The sequence below is a fragment of the Danio rerio genome, chromosome 16, assembly GCF_049306965.1.
Source record: "Danio rerio strain Tuebingen ecotype United States chromosome 16, GRCz12tu, whole genome shotgun sequence".
NCBI classification, from domain to species: Eukaryota; Metazoa; Chordata; class Actinopteri; order Cypriniformes; family Danionidae; genus Danio; species Danio rerio.
In genome coordinates, this window is record NC_133191.1 from 53,756,977 (window position 1) to 53,770,000 (window position 13,024).

A 13,024-nucleotide genomic window follows, 5' to 3' on the forward strand; every position below is an offset into this window, starting at 1 on the left:
GGCGGATGGGCTACAGCAGCAGAAGACCACAATGGGTGCCACCTCTGTCAGCTAAGAACAGGAAACTGAGGCTACAATTCACACATGCTCACCAAAACTGGACCATCGAAGATTGGAAAAATGTTGCATGGTCTGATGAGTCTCCATTTCTGCAGCAGCATTCGGATGGTCGGGTCAGAATTTGGCATCAACAACATGAAAGCATGGGTTTATCCTGCCTTGGATCAACGGTTCAGGCTGGTGGTGGTGGTGTAATGGTGTGGGGGATATTTTCTTGGCACACTTTGGGTAACCTGCCATGTCATAAAGTGTGAGACTGATTTCTTGAACATGACAATGAGTTCACTGTAATCAAATGGCCTCCACAGTCACCAGATCTCAATCCAATAGAGCAACTTTGGGATGTAGTGGAATGGGAGATTCGCATCATGGATGTGCAGCAACTGCTTGATGCTATCATGTCATAATAGAACAAAACCTAAGGAATATTTCCAGTACCTTGTTGAATCTATGCCACAAGGAATTAGGACAGTTCTGAAGGCAAAAGGGGGTCCAACCCGGTATTAGTAAGGTGTTCCTAATAAAGTGGCCAGTGAGTGTGCTTACTTATATTTATTGTATATAATATTTTGTTGTTGTTGTTGTTTGTTGTAATATTTTACAATAGAAAACACAAATATTCCATAATTAGTTTACAAAATATTTAATCTACAGAAATATTAACTTTTTCAATTATGCATTAAAAAAAGATTAAATAAATCTTTATATATATATATATATATATATATATATATATATATATATATATATATATATATATATATATTACCTGACTAATCCAATATTAATGGAATTTACAAATAAAAATAAACATGGGTATTACATTAATGAGTATTAAAGAGTAAAAGGTTGATTATTTACTAATAAATTGATCATACAAACTATTTTTAATGCAAAACAGCTTTGCTTGTCCTCCAATAGTAAACCCTAATATTCCCCCTTATAATAGCCTTGTTGCATTTATTAATAATAAAGTAAGAAAATAAGAACATTTATGACATTGAGAATCTAATTCAATAATTATAGTTAAGATAATGAGAGCGTAAATAACCTATTTTGTTACTTGTTCAAAAGAAAACACAATTATTCCATGAATTAGTCAATATTTATAGAAATATTTACATTTTGTGGATTATGTATTAAATATAATGACTCAAACTGAGAATCTAATGCAATAATAATTGAGTTTACGAATAAAAATAAACATGGGTATTACATTAATGAGAATTAAAGAGTAAAAAGTGGATTATTTACCATTAAATTGATCACAAAATTGATCACAAAAATAATATAGAAAATTTTTCATTTTGGGGGTAAAACACAAGAAAAACAAGCTGAACACAGGATAACTTAGCTACTTTCCACAATAGATCACCCAGTCAGCTTTAAGTGCTAGAACTGCGCTTTATCATCAATAATATGGAGTATTACAAAAATCTAAATGGGAGACAAAAGTAGTTTATACATCATACAATTATCATTCAAGTTAATTTCCTAATGCAAAACAACTTTGCTTATCCTCCAATAGTCAACACTAAGGCTGCGTTTGAAACTGCCTACTACTCAGTAGGTACTGCATTTGAATTTAAACGTACTACTCGACCATTAGTAAAGTGCGTTCTATGCAGTATGAATGTGAGGAGTATGAATAGAACTCGGATGTACTACATCCGACTTTTTCTTATGATCACATACAGTTGAAGTCAGAATTATCAGCCCCCTTCAAAATTTTTTCTTTTTTTTAATATTTTGCAAATTATGTTAAACAGAGCAAGGACATTTTCACAGTATGTCTGATAATATTGTTTCTTCTGGAGAAAGTCTTATTTGTTTTATTTCGACTAGAATAAAAGCAGTTTTTAATTTTTTAAACACGATTTTAGGGACAAAATTATTAGCCCCCTTAAGCTATATTTTTTTCTCAATAATCTACAGAACAAACCACTGTTATACAATAACTTGCCTAATTACCCTAACCTGCCTAGATAACCTAATTAACCTAGTTAAGCCTTTAAATGTCACTTTAAGCTGTATAGAAGTGTCTTGAAAAATATTTAGTAAAATATTATTTACTGTCATCATGGCAAAGATAAAATAAATCAGTTATTAGAGATGAGTTATTAAAACTATTATGTTTAGAAATGTGTTAAAAAAATTTGCTCTCCGTTAAACAGAAATTGGGGAAAAAATAAAGAAGCGGTCTAAAAATTCAGCTGGGCTAATAATTCTGACTTCAACTGTATTTACTCTAATTAATGAAATCTTTCATGGGGCATTATGGGATAGGTTAGCGTCCATAAGATGTGCACTTTGGAATTTCGGAATTCTCTGAATTCGGACATACTACTCGGCTCGCATACTGATTTTAACGTACTATATAGTATGGAAGTATGCGATTTGGGACGCAGCCTAATATTCTGTAATAACCTTGTTGCATTTATTAATAATAAAGTAAGAAAATTAGAACATTTATGACATTGAGGATCTAATTCAATAATTATAATTAAGATAATGAGAGCGTAAATAACCTATTTTGTTACTCGTTCAATAGAAAACACAATTATTCCATGAATTAGTCAATATTTATAGAAATATTTACATTTTGTGGATTATGTATTAAATATAATGACTCTGAGAATCTAATGCAATAATAATTGAATTTACAAATAAAAATAAACATGGGTATTACATTAACGAGTATTAAAGAGTAAAAAGTGGATTATTTACCATTAAATTGATCACAAAAATAATATAGAAAAACCCCAGAGCTGAATAAAACTTAATTTCCTCATTTTGGGGGTAAAACACAAGAAAAACAAGCTGAACACAGCATAACTTAGCTACTTTCCCCCATAGATCACCCAGTCAGCTTTAAGTGCTAGAACTGCGCTTTATACTCGACAATATGGAGTCATTACGGCTGGATTATTTCACCTCTTGTCTCTTTATCTTTGTCTTGCTTGGTTATTCATCTTTCTTGCTTTCCTCGGCTGTCGGAGTAACCTGAGATTGAATTGGGCTTGTGTGTGTGGACATCCAGGAACCGAATCTCCACGCCTTCCCCACTCGCTCTAATCCACTTTGGGCTTCGGCTCTGCCAAAAAAAACGGCCCACCACCCATCTCGCATCTCCCTGGAGCTTGAGCTGGTGGTCGGCCTGAACTAATTCTTCCTCAGCGGGGGAAAACAATTAACGCCCCCTGCTCCGGGGCTTTATGGTCAGACAAGCAGCTGCTTTTCTGCGTTTTCCGGGCACATTACTGTCGGAGGAAGTGTGAAGGAGAGGAGAGGCCGTGTGTTTTTTCCACCAGATGTTAAAGCGATGCTGCTTTCTGCTTGCGCCGCACAAGTGCCCACTTACTCAGCTCTAAACATAACCTGTCAGAGTAAAGCGCCATGGATGAAAACACTAGGCCATGCCGCATTGTGTAGATAACGCCGATGGGAAGATGATAACGGGCATAAAAAAAGCTGATGAGTTTGATGGTATCAGTGGAGAGTGTGCATAAATCATAGAGGAAACAAACTGCGTATATTGCAAAACAAAGATTCTTGGAGTGTGTTTTACAAGGAAATACTGATGGTTTTTAAATTTCATACTATTTTGAGTATTTTCTGGTACAAACGATACACAACGATGCCCATTTGGGAACTTAAAATGCAAAACAAAGTCCTTCGGAGTGTGTTTTACATGGAAACAATGACGATTTTTAAATTGCACACTAAGTATTTTCTGGTACAAATGATGCCCTTTTAGAAACTTAAAAAGCAAAACAAAGTCTTTTGGAGTTTGTTTTACATGGAAATACTGTTTATTTTTAAACTTCATATTATTTTAAAGTTTCACTTTATTTTCTGTATTTTTTGGTGCAATCGATCCCATGTTGGGTACTGAAGATGCAAAACAAAGTCTTTTGGAGAGTGTTTTACATGGAATTAATGACGATTTTAAAGTTTCACTTTATTTCCTGTATTTTTTTGGTGCAATCGATCCCATATTGGGAACTTAAGATGCAAAACAAAGTCTTTTGGAGAGTGTTTTACATGGAATTAATGACGATTTTTAAGTTTTACGTTATTTACAGTACTTTTTGTTACAGAAGATGCCCTTTTGTGAACATAAATGGCAAAACAAAGTGTTTTACATGGAAATAATGACGGCTTTTAAGTTTCACGTTATTAACAGTATTTTCTGGTGTAAACGATGCCCTTTTAGAAACTTAAAGTGCAAAACAAAGTCCTTTGGAGTGTGTTTTAAATAAAAATAATGACGATTTTTTAAACTCACACTAAGTATATTCTTGTACAAATTCTGGTACAAACGCCTTGTCCTTTATGCACTGAAATTCCTCCAGATTCCTTGAATCTTTTAATGATGCTCTGCACTGTTGAAGGGTAAATATCCAAATGTCTTCCTATCTTTCTGTGAGGAACATTGTTTTTAAGCATTTCAATAATTTTCTCACCTATTTGTTGGCAAACTGCTGATCTTTAGCCCATCTTTGCTCCTAAAAGACTAGACCTTTCTTGGATGCTGCTTTTCATGTTTATTTATATAACCCTTTTACAATGTAGATTGTGTCAAAGCAGCTTAACATACACATTCTAGTAAACTGAAACTGTGTCAGTCCAAATTCTTCCTTTTGTACCAAATGATAATTATAATCACCTGTTGACATCACCTGTTTCAATTGTTTTACCAATTTACCTGATTACTAGCCTTAAACTGCTCCTGCCCCAACTTTTTTTGGAAAGTGTTGCAGGTCTGAATGACAGGAAAGAATGTATATTGACAAATGAAATGAAGTTGACCAGATAAAACATGAAATATTTTGTGTTCATACTTGTCTGCAATGAAATACTTGAAGTGAATTTGGAAATCACTACTTTCTTTTTTTATTATTTGTGTTTTTCATACTGCCCCAACTTTTTCTGATTTGGGGTTGTATGACTTTGTCACTGACAGGTGTCTTTGTCTCCATGTTTCTCCAGGGGTGAAACTGTATTAGTAAAGTATTACACACTAATGATGAAACACAAACCAGACAGCATTTGTTTGCCTGCAGGAGGAGAACAACATCTGCAAAATAATATCAAGAAACGACAGAGTTAGGAGTATTAGAAAACAGTGAGATTCGTATTTTGGCTCCTTCCCCCATTGCTGGAGTGGATATATATATACATAAATATATAAGACATGTTTTTGCAATGATATTTTGATCAGGGTTACAGTTACACCAGAATAACTAAATAAAAATGGGTTGGTTGGTTTTAGCTAGTTATTTTTACTTGGTTGTGTGGTTTAAGTTAGTTGGTTTTGGTTGGCTAAGTTTGGTTGGTTAATTGGTTTTGGTTGGTTGGTTAGTTGGTTTTGGCTGGTTGGTTGGTTTTTGTTGGTTGTTTTTGTTGGCTGGTTGGTTTTGGCTAGTTGTTTGATTTTAGTTGGTTAATTGTGGTTGGTTAGTTGGTTGTGTTTTGTTGGTTGGCTGGTTAATTGGTTTTAGTTAATTGGTTTTGGTTGGTTAATTGGTTTTGGTTGGTTGGTTTTGGCTGGTTGGTTGGTTTTTGTTGGCTGTTTAGTTTTGGCTAGTTTTTTTTATTTTAGCTGGTTGATTTTGGTTGGTTGGTTTTGGCTGGTTGGTTGGTTGTTGTTGGTTGTTGTAGTTGGCTGTTTGGTTTTGGCTAGTTGTAAGAATTTAGCTGGTTGATTTTGGTTGGTTGGTTGGGTTTTGTTGGTTGGTTAATTGTTTTTTCGTTAGTTGGTTTTGGTTGGTTTTGGTTGGCTAAATTTGGTTGGTAAATTGGTTTTGGTTGGTTAGTTAGTTGGTTTTAGGCTGGTTGGTTGATTTTTGTTGGCTGGTTGGTTTTGGCTAGTTGTTTGATTTTGGTTGGTTAGTTGGTTGTGTTTTGTTGGTTGGTTGGTTGGTTAGTTGGTTTTTGTCGGTTGGTTGGTTTTGGCTGGTTGGTTGGTTTTAGTTGGTTGAATTTGGTTGGTTAGTTGGTTGTTATTTGTTGGTTGGTTGGTTGGTTTTAGTTGGTTAGTTGATTTGGTTGCTTGGTTTTTGTTGGTTGGTTGATCGGTTGCTTTTTGTTGATTGGTTGATTTTTTTTGGTTGTTTGGTTTTTGTTGATTTTGGTAAGTTGGCTTATTTTAGCTGGTAAGTTTGTTGGTTTTTTGTTGGTTTGTTTGGTTTTGGCTGGTTAGTGGATTGGTTGGTTTTAGTTGTTCAGATCTATAAAAAAATCTAAGAGGAACTGAGGGAAAAAGAAACAAAGTTTAATTCTTTGCCAGAGGTTTCATTTTCACTTGTTTACATGAACAAAGTTTCACAAAAATATTTTAACTTTACAGAACAGTTTTTAGTTTTCCCACCAATTAATGTAATAAAAAGGTCCATAGGTTTCAGGAAACAAAATATATTTACAAAACTAAAGGTTCAAACATTTTAGCCATATTCTGATTAAAGATAACTAATATAATATTACAATAAACATAATATCATACTTACACTACTTTCCCCTTCTTTATTAATGATATTACAAACGATTATCAGAATATTAGATTTTTTCAATAACAATCAAACCAAATGAAATAACTAAAAATAACATCAGACAAAAAGTTGTCACATCTTGACTAACAATAATAATAAAAACTTAAGATATAAAAATATCACTCAGAGAAATAATTTCAGTGAACATTTCAGCCAAACTTTTAGTCAGTTCCTCAAACAAATGAATAATTCTGCATAAGCAGTTTTAAGTCTTATTTCACCCCCATGCCATTCCGGAGCTTATTAGACAAGTTTAAAAAATACAATTTAAAGGGGACCCGTTATGTGAAAAATTACTTTTATAAGGTGTTTAAACAGTTGTGTGACAACAGTGTGTGAATATAACCAGCTTCTGGTGGTTAAAAGTAGAGTTATTTTATTTTATTGTAATCATACTTCATAAAACTGCAGAAACGCTTTGATTGACATTCTCCTTTTGTACGTGTCATCAGAGGGGGAAAGCTCCGCCCATTAGTGTCCATCTCTCTCTCATTAGCATAAACATCCCTGAGTGAGAAGTAGCTATTTTGAATCTGCTGCAATGCTATTAAATAGGCATTTTTAGAGCTGACCTCTTTTCAAAATAGGGCTGGGAGCAAAATCTCATTTGAATTTAAAGTGACACTCACCAAAACGGCACGATTTGGATCAAAGCCTCAAAGGGTCAATTTTAAAGAGTTATCAAACATTATTTATGCGTTTTTTTAGCTGAAACTTCACATACACACTCTAGGGACTTCAGAGACTAATTTAACATCTTGTAAAAAGGGACATAATAGGTTTCCCTTTAAGTCCAGAATTTCAAGTCCAGAAGAGTTGCGCATGTTAAGCAGTGTTCTCATTCATTCAGCTCAGAAACACACACTCATCCATTAATTACACTCAACACTTTCACAGGACAAACCACACACAGCACCAAATAACAAGACTTTCTGTCGACCCAGAAAAGAAAAAAGAAAAGCACAACATATGGAGGCATGAGCAGATCCATAAAGACGCTCTAAATAAAGGAGGGGGATGTGGAAACGCTGGATGCTGAAAGAGAGAGCAAGGCCTGTGTCTGCTCGCGCTCTAATTATTCCAATTATCATGGCACACTATGAAAACGTGATTAATAACACTGAAGATATTGTTGTGGCAATTAGCCATATGGTGGTGGGACTCTGCTCTGTCACGAATTCGCCATTAGCATCTACTTATGTTTGTCAGGATCGTGCATCCATGACAAGCCTGAGTTCTGCTCACCTTGCTCTCCCTGAAGTCAAAGTCGCAGGAGAAACGAACATTTCTTCCAGCTCCTCGTCGCAGTCAATTTTTTATGCCGTTTTGCGGTCGGACTGGGGACAAATGTCAGGTACGGTGCGGAGCGAGCCATCAGAGTGCTGTGTTTAGCTGTAGGCTCGAATCTTCACAGCCAGTGTGTTGTGTTTTTTTTTTTGTTCATCTGACCCGCTGGAGTCTTCTAGACGAATATGGAAATACACAAACTCTTTGTAAAGACTATAGGGAGATGCAAGACTAAAAGAGAAGATAGAAAAGCATTGGATAAAACTGAGAAATTAGTGGAAAAAAGCATTGCAGTAAAACAAATTAGCATAAATCAACTTCAAAATGTGTAAGTTGGCCTGGAAACACATTCGTTGAACAAGTAACGCCAACAAAAGCTTTAAAATTGTGTTCAAATCTCATAAAAAATGTAAAATTAGGGTGAAATAAAACAAAAAACAAAAAAAAAAACGGGAATAAATGTGAAACATTACGATAATTCAACTCTATCTCATGGCGATTCGTTACTTTTTGATTTAGTTGGCAATTCGTATGGCTGTTGAGTCAATGACGGTCGGGTTTAGGGACGGTTTTTAGTGCCATGCCTCCTTTAAAAAATCTTACATTTCCATATGACGGTGGAGACCCGAAACTAAAAGAAAAAGAAAGAAAAACATCAGACAAAACTGAGGAAACGGAGGAAATAATATACACCTTTACACCTGAATCAACTTCAAAATGTGTAAGTTGGCCTGTAAACACATTGGGTGAACACACCACATCAACAAGGTTAAAATTGTGTTAAAATTTCATAAAAAAGAAAACTAAGGTGAAAGTGAAAATGGAAAATGTTGGCGTTAAGCATTCTTTTAAAAAATAATATATTTTGTATGACTGAACTTGTATAAACTAGTCACTACAAAATGTAAAATAGTTATGTTTCCTCATGAGATCAAGCTGGATCATTTATTGAAAAATAAAATAAAAACATATTTACTGAATATTAGCTGAGTTAGGTTGTTTTAACTCAAATATGGACAAGCCCAACTTTGGGTTAATTTTTTTCGCAATTAAACTAATTTTAAACTCAATGATTGGGTTTGTCCATATTTGACTCAACATATTTGACTTTATATTTTTAAAACTTCAAAAATGTTGTATAAAAAACCGTTTCTTAAATTGAAAGCTTACAAGACTTAAAATCTAAAAAAAAAATATCTAAAAAAAAATATATATATATAGACTATAAAGTAGCACATTTATGTTGCATAAGATAGCTTGATATCAAGCTTGATAGACATATAAATAAAACAAAATAATAATTGAAAGCAGATAAAACAAAGGACAATATCTGGAACAAATGTAACAAATCAGTGTTGATCTGTTGAGGCAATAAATAAATAAATAAGTTAATTAATTAATAAAAAAAAACATATTTCAAAATGCTGATTTTGGATCATTTTCCATTATTGGCTAATAATAATAATTATGTTGTCTACTAATAATAGTACTAAATGAAACAAATGGAAATATATGTCCTTACATGCCTACTCAATAAAAATATTGTAAGGACGGCTAAGTCTCTCCATAATATCAGACCCTGAGAACTGATATGGAATTCCACGAGGCAACACCAGGAGAATTGTCAGCCACTAAAACAATAAACTTTCTAATCTGAGAAGAAGATCAGCTAGGAAACCAGTTCTTCAACTGTCTCAGTTGAATTCAGGCTCAATAGATGGAGCATAGGCACAGCATCAGAGACCAGTTGATTTCTGACAATCACTGACTTAGTATGATATAATCTAGTGGCTAAATCCAACTTTCTTTATATATGAGCAAGCATAGGGCGGCCTAATATTACTTAAAGGACATTAGATTACATTTAAATTCCTCCGTCTAAGAACCAGAACTGCCGAGGTTGTGTTCATGAGCAGATGAAACTGGCCAGCATACTGATTCAAAGCGGCTTCGGGTAATCAATGAAACATGAACTGAACATAAGGAATTAATTGGGTAATCTATTAGACCAAAGCTATAAGTTGATCAGCTTATTATTTATTATTATAAATTGTAGTCATATAAGAGAAAGGGTCAAAACTAGATTCATGAAATTAAAGTATAATAATTGTTATTAATCTGTTTACAGCTGCGCGAGAGAAGGCTTACACACATTTAACCTCCACCCTTGCTGTTAGTTCTGTCATAGGACTAATAGATGGACCCTTACACTATTATTTGTCTGCCAAATTCATCATTCATGCATTTTTTAAACAAAAAGTTTTGCAGTGTCTAAAATATTATTCCAGTGTCATATCAAATATCATCTATTCGTAAAATCAGCAGAAAAGGACAGTCATAAGCAGTGAAAAATGTGACAAATAACACTTGACGAGTCCAAGAGCACGCATTAAGAAAGCAAATACGATGCAATTTTGATTTCGCATCAACTTTTAAGTAAAACATAACATGACGGATTTGCTTTGGCTTCAGTTGAGCTTCATCCAAAAACTGGCGACGCAGCGTTTCCATCAAACCCCTCGACAAACCTGAGGTGCCAACACAAACAATGCACAAAACTCCAGTTCCACAGCAGACACCGCGACTTAATATGAGCTTAAAACGAGGAGTGGGAGAGGAAGATGGGCTTTTCATAGGATAATTAAAACAGCAAGATGGATTCTGTAATTGAGTGGAAAAAAACAAGGATCTGAACAACATCTGTGCGATCCACATAAATTATTTCAATGAGAAGCCGACATCACAATAAAAGCCTCAGCCTTGGATTCAGACGCGCTGTCAAAAATGCCAATAAGGCCAGAGATGACGATAGACCTGTACCGCACTTCCCTACATCTGAGCCAAAACAACATCTTTCACTTTTATGAGGATGAAATCTAACTCGAGCAGACCAGCAGATCTAATATACGATTTCAAATAGTCCGACGCATTGATTTGATTGATTGATTAGCCCAAACAGCAAGCATTGCAAACATTTTATATGGGCTGAATTTAAACATATTAATTAAATGTAGTAGCGTTCAACTTAATTTGTTTGTTTACATTCAGCCCAAATCGATTGTTTGCAACAATTTATCTTTTTCACTAATAGTTCATGTGAAGACACACAAAGAAATGGAAACTTACTGCTCCTCATATTGCACTCTAAAAAATATGGGGTTAATTTTTCTACCCAAATCTTGGTTTGAGGCTTTTGGGTAATTTTGGGGGGTTATTTTCAGAGTCTTGGGTAGTTTCAACCCAGCTCTTTGGGTCAAATCAACTCACAGCAGGGGGTGACTGGGATTCCTTATGTACTAATTTGTTTAAATGCAATGAAAATAGTGTAACAAACGCAGATTGCTTGCATTTTTAGATGATTAAAATAAGATTTATGCTCATATCAGCCCTTAGTCAGATCTTTCTGAATTTTGAAATTTCTTACTAGCCCCTTTTGGACACCTGTAATCAAAGCTGCACATCTCCCACCGTAATTCAGTGACACCAAGTCAAAACAGCACAATTGCTGGGTCATACTTCGCAGGCATTTTTGGATCAAATTAACTTATTATTTAAATAAAAACTAACCCATTAATATGTACAAAAACAAACCATTTATGGGGTTAAAAATAATAACCCAATTACTTGGGTTAATTTAACCCCTAATGTGTTCTGTCCCATATTTACCCAACAGTAGGGTTAAAAACAACCCAATTTGGGTAGTTTTTAACCCTGTGATTTTTTAGAATGGTTTTAGGTAGAGCCAATTATTCTTTAGCTTGGGCTAAAAACAACTTAAACATAAAATAAACCATTTATAAATTGGATATTGGATAACCTTGGATATATATAATGTTCTATCTGCGATCTAAAGGGTTTTGAGATATTGAGCAAACAATATGTGTGTGAAAGATCTCTTTCAATAACATGACAATGACCCTAAATGGGGCGAGGCAGTGGCGCAGTAGGTAGCGCTGTTGCCTCACAGCAAGAAGGTCGCTGGTTCGAACCTCGGCTCAGTTGGCAATTCTGTGTGGAGTTTGCATGTTCTCCCTGCCTTCGTGTGGGTTTCCTCCGGGTGCTCCGGTTTCCCCACAGTCCAAAGACATGCGGTACAGGTGAATTGAGTTTCCCAGAGATGGGTTGCGGCTGGAAGGGCATCCGCTGCGTAAAAACTTGCTGGATAAGTTGGCGGTTCATTCCGCTGTGGCGACCCCGGAATAATAAAGGGACTAAGCCGACAAGAAAATGAATGAATTAATGAATGAATGACCCTAAATGCACTGTAAATGTAAATGATTAAAGTTCTCTTACATTTGCAAGTTGGAGTAAAAAAACAGGGTAAATGCAGACAGAACCTTCTAATTCTGAAAAGTCATTTTCCACTTGGAATTATAAGAGTCTGGCAAATCATTCATTGAAGCATTACTTTTCAAGAAATACAATCAAAAACACTGGTAACAAATATGTTGGTGCTTGAGAAAGATACATTTTTGCTTTCATTTTTTTTTAATTTTGCATTTTGGGCTGCAGCTAGAAGGGCATCAGCTGCATAAAATATGCTGGATAAGTTGGCGGTTCATTCCGCTGTGGCGACCCCAGATTAATAAAGGAACTACGCCAAAAAGAAAATGAATGAATGTGTATTTAGGCACATTTTGTTAAAAAATATAAATTATACTAATTATAATTACAATGTGTACCACAGTCAAAATCATAATGTCAAAAAAAAAAAAAGAATCATGTTGCTGATATATTAAAAGTCAGTAATAAACATGAAAAAACAGAATGACTAAATCTTTACCCAAAACCTTACTGCAGATGCTACAGGGTAACAAAGCAACAACCATTTAAAATCTCAACGTAAATCTCCAACTGATTCACTAACAACGTACATCAACATTTCATTATCAATGCAACTAAAAGGCAGTGAAGAGATATTTGTGAAGATATGAAATATTTTGGCCTGCTTTTTTCAGCGTTCCTGCGGCACATTGAAATTCAAGTGGCTTTAACTCAAGTGGCAGATGCTTTCTTCCAGGAACTCTAGCATGCACTTGTTAGGCTCAGTAAATATACACATGCAAAAAAAAAAAAAAAGATAAATAGATAAAAAAAAAATTCACCAGCTGCAATGCAAAAGTACA

The 13,024-nt window shown here is 34.6% G+C and overlaps 1 long non-coding RNA gene across 3 annotated transcripts in view; it reads right to left on the bottom strand.

Moving 5' to 3' along the window:
* Positions 1–12,394: 12,394 nt before the first annotated feature.
* The window catches only part of LOC141378333 (uncharacterized), a 41,857-nt gene continuing 41,227 nt past the window's right edge, over positions 12,395–13,024 (bottom strand). Inside the window, exon 7 of one of the 3 annotated variants that reach the window (XR_012392562.1) lies at positions 12,395–13,024. This exon is cut by the window's right edge and continues 185 nt beyond it. This is a non-coding gene — a long non-coding RNA (uncharacterized lncRNA). The other 2 variants (XR_012392560.1, XR_012392561.1) reach the window with 2 other exon arrangements.